A 10,146-nucleotide genomic window follows, 5' to 3' on the forward strand; every position below is an offset into this window, starting at 1 on the left:
GCACTGCTGACTCATGCACAAAACGACTTCCGAAACACGGCGCGGCTTGGCGATCCTTTATAACGTCCCGACTCGGATGTGAGCCACGGTCGGAGGTTCGAGTCATCCTTCGGGCATGGCAGTGTGTGTCGTCCTTAGTCTTAGTTACTTTAAGTTAGATAAAATAGTGTGCAAGCTTAGGGACTGATGACCTCAGCAGTTCGACTGTTCTTGCTATTTCAGGAAGTAAAATTCTGGAACCATTCATTTATCGAACAAGCATACGCTTTTTCACAGGCACTCGTGATGTTTCCCGCTGCATTAGCTAAAAAAGAATGGTTACGAGCATGGACTAAAACCCAGAAAACCATCAAATCTTGTAGTTTAGGGGTATCAACAAAACGAAGATAAGAATTTAAGGACAACAACTACGTCATAGCTTTTTTCCAGAATTCGTAAGAAAACAATAAGTACGTTGATTAAAAAATCTCTTTTTATAATAACATAGACTCTCAATTATCGACCAGATCACCTACGAACGCACTATTTCACGGGCAATTCGAAGTGTAAATTCCAAAAACACAGAAAATATATCTGAATTAAACTTAATTCTGAAGTAAACTTAATGTGATATTAGTTGCTGTTATCGAAATAAACAGCAACCTTTTGCTTTTAGTCAATCCTGACAGGCCAGTACCGTCTTACCACAAAAGTAACGTTTCTGTAATTATGAAGGTGGTTTTTCGTTGTTTTACTCGTGTGGTTATTGTCTTCCATCCATATATTAAGCTATATACAGGGTGGTCCATTGATCGTGTCCGGGCCAAATATCTCACGAAATAAGCTTCAAACGAAAAAACTACAAAGAACTAAATTTGTCTAGTTTGAAGGAGGAAACCAAATGGCGCTATGGTTGGCTCGCTAGATGGCGCTGCCATAGGTCAACCGGATATCAACCGCATTTTTTAAATAGGAACCCCCATTTTTTTTATTACATGTTCGTGTAGTACGTAAAGAAATATCAATGTTTTAGTTGGACACCTCGTTTAGTTGGACAACCTCGTTGTCCCATGCAACTTTTTCCCCACAAACTTTTCAGCTCCTATCATACTTTCGGAGTTATTTTTGGTGGCAGTAGTTAGTGACTCACACTGTATATAATATGGAAAATTTATTTATGTATTTATTGGTGTATTTAAGATATATTGATTAGTGAAAGCATACAGCAGAACTGGTAATAACTGCCACAGAACATTTTTTTTTCGTAAAATAGAAATGTGACGTACATTACAAGGAAGTAAACAAGTAATATTTGTGTTAATGGTGTGAGTAATGTATGCCATGATAACAACGTAAACGACAGCCGCAATTAACATTGCTCTTAAAAGGTATTTTTCAGTTAGATCACGCTGCAAAAAATACAGCCTGAAAAGTAATCTGGAATCCTGCAGTAGTGTGTGACGTTACGCATATGTAGGCGAGCTATTTGGTCGCCTGGAGTTGGTATGAGGGGAGGTGAGTTTGCTTGTGCGGCTGAGGACTACCTGTGCGGCTTGTGGGTTAAGGACACGTTGCGTCAGGTACCGGCCTCGCAGATGCGTAGAAGAGCAGTGTCGCCTGAAATGGGCAAATCTCAAAGCTCGGAATTTAGACGGCTGTTGCTCGTCTGGTCTTTGTGCAGGGGACAGTGCGCCAAGAAATGGCGGACTGTCAGACAAGCTGAGATATGGCCTCTTACAGTTCTTCAAGAATCTATCGTAATTCACACTTACATATTAAAGCAAACCATGATACATCTGCGAGTTTAAAAAAACAAGGAAGTGCATCCAATGACACAACAGTACTTCAATATCTAAACGGTTGCAGAAGACAATAATTCACAGCGAATACACATTTTCCCAATGAACCTCTGTATTATCAACAACAATGCTTTATACGACTGCAACATAAAATATCTCAGATGATAGCGTTGCATGATAGCAATCATCCCTGAAAGCCACTCATCTGTATCAGTTTCATTTACTGACTTATGACGTATTTTATATCATTTTATTGCGCAAATGTTTGTCAGAACATCATATCTTCCACAATTACACAGCACATGGATACAGCACGAATACCTTACATTTTTCACACTTGCGTATTTATTTAATGGAAAGTTTACTGTTTTACCAGTAACATTATTTCAGTATTAATTACAATTAATAACACAAAATCATGGTAATTTAAGAAGTGGTCACTTGTGTGTGTTAGCTGACACCACCTTTGTAAAAGAGCACCAAAAGACGCTTCCGACAAGCAGTCTTAACAAATGTTTAAATAATATTTAACGACAGTCTGTTGTCACTTATCGTGAGTACACCTGCATGAGAATCCAGGCTCATTTATTTATGGAAAAATATTTATTGTGAATGGTTTGAGTGTGAGCGAATTCTTATATCCTTTCTTTATTTAAATATTTTTTTTAATATTTTAATTTATTCTGGGAAGTGGTCAAGTGGGTCAAATGATGTATGCAGAAACTAAGAACGCTGTATTTTTGGTGGGGAGGCTTTCGGCCAATGGAAAACCAGACAGTAGCGGGACACTACGGGAGTCAAGTGGAGAATGGGATTTTTTTGAGTGAAGTGCTCGAGGGAGAGATCCTGGGCACTTTTATGCGAGTTCAAGAAGGAGGTGGACCTGCCTGTGGTAAAGAATGGTATTCGACCTTGGAGGTCTGAAGGGACTTGATATTTTGAGAGATCTGAATGTGCTCCAGAGCAGGACTGTAACTCTTTCCACTTGTATTACGAAACTGAGCACAGACTATGAATTATTTATGTTCTTTGTATTGCGTGTGTTAATTTGTGATTCATCATGTTGAACTCTGGACTGCTTTGAACTGATGAATATTGCGTGCATTTTGGTCACAAAGTGGACTTAGTTTTTGCGCATTCTTGATGACTATTTAGCTTAACGATTTTGCTACCATTCTCGTAGCGCTCTCAACATAACCTTACTGCATTTCGTAAGGGTATTTTCTGTCTGTATTTTAAATGAATATCGTAGGACCACTTACCAAATACGTGGATGTCCTTTCCTCTGTAAATGTTATTCGACGTAATTCCGTCTACTACATCTATTACAGACGTTAGAAAAGAACTCTTCTTATTCAATTATTCACTTAACATTTACTTTTGTTTCTGTGTATTTTATTAATTCGCAATTCTAGCCAATGCATAGGCTATTTGACTGCAGGATCGCAGCTACAGTTTATTGTTTGTGGCGAATTAGCTACTGGGCATGAAAGCAGATGTACACAGCTCGAACCTATGATTAGATCAAGCTATTTATTTTAAACAGAGCCGTACATTGCCGAACTACGTAAGGTACAAGCAATCTCAGGCAAAGTCACAACTAGTTTGCTCGTATGGACTGCTGTTAAGAAGAGCAACTACTCAGCAGTAATCGTTAGGTACTGTCGCAAGTGCCACTATATTTTGTGCGCTAAGGCCTGAAGATGATATGAGTTATGTGGCAGCTTCCGTCCCAGTAGCAGCACAGCAGAGCACACTGTTTCGTTTGTGTATGAGCTTCTAATTAGAAGCAACTTATTTAGATTTATCTGTGTGCTTTATAGTTAAAATTCATTAATTTCTTACGTCTTTTTCTGTTTAGTAGGTACAGTTCCAAGTTTTAATAACTGTCTAGTGTATAGTTCTACTTTCCTTAGAGTGGATAGGAATTGTGAAATCTGAGTTCGGATGCGAGCTGAGTTGGTGACCCATCGCTACAGCTACAGCCAGTGATGGTGTCTGTCACGTTGCTCATGGCTGTTCCCAATGGGCATCATTCTGGGAAGCCGGACGTGGGGATCCGAGGGACATCCAGCACTTCCCAGAAGTCACGCAGTTGATCCCTCTCTGTGGCAGCCCCGGTTACCACCCGCTTTCATATTGACCCCTCGTCTGTGGTCTAGTGGAAGATTGTTTCATGGTGTGCCAGGTAGCGAAACTTTCAGGGACCAATCGAAAAGTCTCCGTGATTAATCTGACAAACGACTGCCTATAAGCCTCTGTATCAGCCCTAATTTCTTGTATCTCATATTCTTGGTCCTTAAACACAATTTCTGTTGGCGGCTGCAGAGTCGTTCGGCACTCAGCTTCAAATGCCGGTTCTCCAAATTTTGTCAATAGTATTTCTCGAAAAGAACGTCGCGGTCCCTCCAGGGATTCCCATTTGAGTTCATCTACATCTACATCTACATCTATACTCCGCGAGCCACCTTACGGTGTGTGGCGGAGGGTACTTATTGTACCACTATCTGATCCCCCCTTCCCTGTTCCATTCACGAATTGTGCGTGGGAAGAACGACTGCTTGTAAGTCTCCGTATTTGCTCTAATTTCTCGGATCTTTTCGTTGTGATCATTACGCGAGATATATGTGGGAGGTAGTAATATGTTGCCCATCTCTTCCCGGAATGTGCTCTCTCGTAATTTCGATAATAAACCTCTCCGTATTGCGTAACGCCTTTCTTGAAGTGTCCGCCACTGGAGCTTGTTCAGCATCTCCGTAACGCTCTCGCGCTGACTAAATGTCCCCATGACGAATCGCGCTGCTTTTCGCTGGATCATGTCTATCTCTTCTATTAATCCAACCTGGTAAGGGTCCCATACTGATGAGCAATAAGCATCTCCGCAACACTTACTTGTTGGTCGAACCTACCGGTAACAAATCTAGCAGCCCGTTTCTGAACTGGTGACTTACAGATCCATGTCACTTACGTCGACTTGCAGTAGGATTTTGGAAAAAGTACTGCGTTCGAACGATACGAGTAACGTTGAAGAAAATGACACGCTTTCTGTAACTGATAATGATCCTGAGCCAAATGCTGTCGCTTGCTCTGCTTCAGAGTAAGCATTTCGGCCTGCAAGATCCAGGAGTTCGCAGAGAGTGGCATTACTGGAAGTTGGAAGCTCCAATGATAGGCGTGAAATGGGCTTTTAGTGGTAAGACTGTCAAGTACGGGAAGAAGTTCACTGTGCACTCTGTGTGCAAACAGTGGGTAGTCATTTCAGATGTGGAACGAGTGATCCAGATGCCATGAAGAGCACAGGGTGCAGCTAATTACACAGGATATGGCTCATGTCGGTACTAATGATCTGTCACTTTGGGTCGGAACACATTCTCTCAGGCTTTGGGTGGGTATCTGAACAGACACAAGGGTAACTTCAGGAATGCCCTAGGGAAGTGTGATATGACCGCTGTAAATAATTTGGCGGCCAGGACTGCTTCGATGTCTTCCTTCAATTCGACCTGGTATTGATCCCAAACACTCGAGCAGTACCAAAGAACTGGTCACACCAGCGCTCTATATGCGGTCTCATTTACAGCTGAACCATTCTTTCCTAAAATTCTCCCAATAACAAGATGTCGACCATTTACTTTCCCTAACACTATTCTCACATGCTTATTCCATCTCATATCGCTTCGCAACGCTATACCCAGATATTTCAATAACTTGACTGTGTTCAAATGGTTCAAATGGCTCTGAGCACTATGGGACATAACTTCTGAGGTCATCAGTCCCCTAGAACTTAGAACTACTTAAACCTAACTAACCTAAGGAAATCACACACATCCATGCCCGAGGCAGGATTCAAACCTGCTATCGTAGCGGTCGCGTGGTTCCAGACTGTAGCGCCTACAATCGCTCGGCCACTCTGGCCAGCTACTTGACTGTGTCAAGCAGGACACTAGTAATATTGTATCCTATCATTACAGATTTTATCTTATTATTCATCTGCATTATCTTATAATTTTCTACATTTAGGGCTGCCTGCCATTCGTCACAACAACTAGAAATTTAGTCTAAGTCGGCTTGTATCTATCTACACTCACTCAACCTTGATATCTTACCGCACACCACGGTATCATCAGCAAACAGCAGCAGATTGCTGCCCACCCTGCCGCTGACCTACAGATCCATATCACTTACGTCAATTTGCACAACGATTATGGAATAAATACTGTGTTCTAATGATACGAGCAAATGACGATCTATAGACACGTAGTCTCCATTTATTCAGGGAATATCGTTCCAGTGAAACAGTAGCTAGCTCTTTATTCCCACGAAGTAATGAGTACTATCGACAGAGGATCTCAAATCGATTCCATGTTTTTAGATTTTCAGAATATCTTTGACACCGTTCCTTACAAGCAGAATTTAACCAAACTGCGTGCGTATAGAGTATCGTCTCCGTTGTGCGACCGGTTTCCTTATTTCCTGTAAGAAGGTAGCAGTTTCGTAATAACTGAGGGAAAGACATCGAGTAAAAGGGAAGCGATATTTGACATTACCCGAGAAAGTGTTATAGACTCACAGGTGCTCTTAATCTGTACAAACGGTTTAGACAACAATCTGAGCAGACCTCTCAGACTGTTTGCAGATGACACTATCGTTTACCGTCTAGTAGAGTCATAAGAAGATCAAAACCAACTGCAAAATGTACTGGACAAGTTACCTGTACCGTGCTGGTGAGAGATGACCCAAAATAATGAAAAGTGTGAGGTCAACCAACTTGCATTGGGAGAAATCATCATGCTAACAAAACAAGAGCTCACTCGGGAAGACTTTAGTGTTTGTCTTCCCCGCACGCTGTTCGAGAGCGGAACGGTAGAGAGTCTCAAGGTGATTTGTATTATTCTCTACCAGCAATTAAGCACAAATTGTAGAGCTGTCATGTAGATATGGATATTCAAAAGTCGGTGTTACCCAAATCACGAAACTATCATCTTAAATGCATACAGATATCGCTTCCTTGTTATCTTTTGCGGAGTGAAACACGATAAAAACGATTATTAGAGAAACTAAAACTATAAATGAAACTGAAACTGCTTTTTCCGCAGTCCAAATGACACCATTATCGAGATTGGATGTTTCAACATGCGATAGAATCCCACAGCTGTGTAAAGCAGAAATTGCTCCATTTTGGGCAAATTTAAGAAAGTACGTAGTTACTTAAGACATTATATTTGACGGGTTGTTAAATTCACGTAGTAAAAATTGTCAATTTATCTGCTTGATTCCACAAGGAGAACGCCTAAATTTAATGTTTCTATCATATTACAGCAAAAAATATCGTTCTCCTGCCATGTCAAGCTAAGGACAAGAACTACACACATCAAAACAATTTTGCATCACCTCGGTTCCGAGAGTTCCGGAACCTGTACAGAATATTGGAATAGAGATCTACACAAACATCATTTCCGCCCTTTTTATTCCTCATGAAAACAACACGGTGCATGTTGTACCACCATACAACGAGATCTTCAGAGGTGGTGGTCCACATTTCTGTAGACACCGGTACCTCTAAGACCCAGTAGCACGTCGTCTTGCATTGATGCATTCCTATATTCGTCGAGGAATACTATCCTCAAGTTCATCAAGGCACTGTTACGCCAAATTGTCCCACTCCTCAACGGCGATTCGGCGTAGATCCCTCAGAATGGTTGGTAGGTCACGTCGTCCCTAAACAGCCCTTTTCAATCTATCCTAGGCAGCTTCGATAGGGTTCATGTCTGCAGAACATGTTGGCCACTCTAGTCGAGCAATGTCGTTATCCTGAAGGAGGTCAACCACAAGATGTGCACGTTGGGGGTGCCATTTGTCGTCGATGAAGAGGAATGCCTCACCAATATACTGCCGATATGGTTGCACTATCGGTCGGAGGACGGCATTCACATATCGTGCAGCCATTACGGCGCCTTCCATGACCACCAGTGGCGTACGTCGGCCCCACATAATGCCATCCCAAAACAGCAGGGAACCTCCACCTTGCTGCACTCGTTGGACAGTGTGTCTAAGGCGTTCAGCCTGATCGGGTTGCTTCCAAACACGTTGTGAGGCGGCGGATAGAATTAATGTTGTTAAATGTTCCTATTATTTAGAATGTTATTTATGCTGTCTTTCGCCGTTCTCAACACTGACTCTAACTACAATATTGGCAACCAGAAAGTGATTAATAAAACGTGAAGCCTGTAATTAGAATTCCTAGTGACCACTTCATCTGAGAATACACTTATAGTTACAGCTTATAGCTCTGAGGAATTAGGAGATTGTCCGGGATTTATAATCAAAAACGATATTCTAAAATAGTTGAGTATATTCTGAAAGTTACAGATGAAAAACAAAAGAATCCACACAACGTAACTAACAGAGCGGTTCAGAGTCTAATGCGCTGATGCAACTATAATTGTCCAAATAGAATATTTAAATGAATGCTCGCCATAATTTGATGATTAGTTTCAGCAAACGCCACGCTAAATAAAGGAATGTTTGTCCCGCGACGGCACGTGAAAACACGACAATACGCAAACTGAAGATCGATAATTAAAGTCAAACCAGAATTAACACTTCACTCGAAAATGATTTCATGGTTACGCGTATTCCGAATAACTTAATACGGCATCCGAGGCTGTTTGTAGCAATGATACCGACGCGACGCGACGCGACTCCCGACACATATGGCCTGCTATTCAGCGTCTGGAGAGAACTGGGGCCTCTTTTCCTCGCGCAGCGTTCTTATATATAAAGCCGCGGTGCGACGGCTAAGGGAACGCCTGATCAAATCGGCTCTCCCGACTAGTCGCTGGGCTAGTAATGCACCACTTTAAGTTACCTAATAAATCATAGCTTCTCTTGCTGATGGCCGATGAAGCTCTTAATTTAAATGTGCATTCAGCACGCAGGTAAGTATTGATAATAAAAGTTTGACGTGGCTAAGTTACATATTTTGGGCGAGAGAATTAATTTAATTACACAGCACGCAGTAGACGAGCTCTGAACTGGCCCTTTGGAGATACGCTATCGCTATAGTTTTATAGGTATTCAAATGAAACTTCTCACATCCTTATGGTGATAGCGGATCTCCATTCTACTTAAATATAAACATCCTAGCCTTATTTATTAGCCTACTTAATCTATCTTGCTTCCTTAAATTTTAAGACGAAAACCAGAAAATCATGAATTTCCACTAAAATCTTAATTTGTGAAATCCAAAGTACTGTTTTTATTAAATTATTATGAAAGATGAATCTAATTATCAATTATTAAGTCTCTAGCTCTTTTCTGTTGCGCCAATGATTTTTATAGAAAAACGTCCAAATTTCGAAAATGGTTAAAGTTATCGAACTGATATTCAACACACATTAATTTAGTATTACTCCTGACATGCTAGAAATGTTTTAGGTTATTTGCTTGATTTTTAAAGTATAGCGGAACATTTATGACGTCAGAGCTAGTTACAGCAGACTGGCTGGCACACAATGGAAAGACTGATGTGAATTTACTATGGCGTGAGTAGGCTGCTTCCCTACAACGTCTCCGACGATTTTATGGTTGAAGGCATGTGCGACACTCATCGGTGATGACAATCCTGAGCGGTCCATTCGGCATATTGTTGGGCCCATCTGTACCGCGCTGCATAGTGCGTGGTTGCAAAGATGGACCTCGCCATGGACGTCGGGAGTGAAACTGCCCATCATGCAGCCTATTGCGCACACTTTGAGTCGTAACATGACGTCCTGTGGCTGCACGGAAAACATTATTCAACATGGTGGCGTTGCTGTCAGTGTTCCTCCGAGCCATAATCCGTAGTTAGCGGTCATTCACTGCAGTAGTAGCCCTTGGGCGGCCTGAGCGAGGCACATCGACAGTTCCTGCCTCTCTGTATCTCCTCCATGTCCGAACAACATCGTTTTGGCTCACTCCGAGATGCCTGGACACTTCCGCTGTTGAGAGCCCTTCCTGGCACAAAGTAAGAACGCGGATACGATAGAACCGCAGTAGTGACCGTCTAGGCATGGTTGAACTACAGACAACACGAGCCGTGCACGTCCTTCCTGGTGAAACTACTGGAACTGATGGGCTGTCGGACCCCCTCCGTCTAATTGGCGCCGCTCATGCATGCTTGCATACATCCTTGGACAGGTTTAACGACATCTCTGAACAGTCAAAGGGACTGTGTCTGTGATACAACACGTGTAGCTTCAGGCGTTCTGGGAACTGGGGAGATGCAAAACGCTTTTGATGTGTGTATATACCACATAATGCTGGGTCATGAAAGATTTGTGCCGTAGCACATCAGTGTTTTCTGACAGTGTGACTAAAAACCATAGTAATT

Source organism: Schistocerca piceifrons, chromosome X (assembly GCF_021461385.2).
Source record: "Schistocerca piceifrons isolate TAMUIC-IGC-003096 chromosome X, iqSchPice1.1, whole genome shotgun sequence".
Taxonomy (NCBI): Eukaryota; Metazoa; Arthropoda; class Insecta; order Orthoptera; family Acrididae; genus Schistocerca; species Schistocerca piceifrons.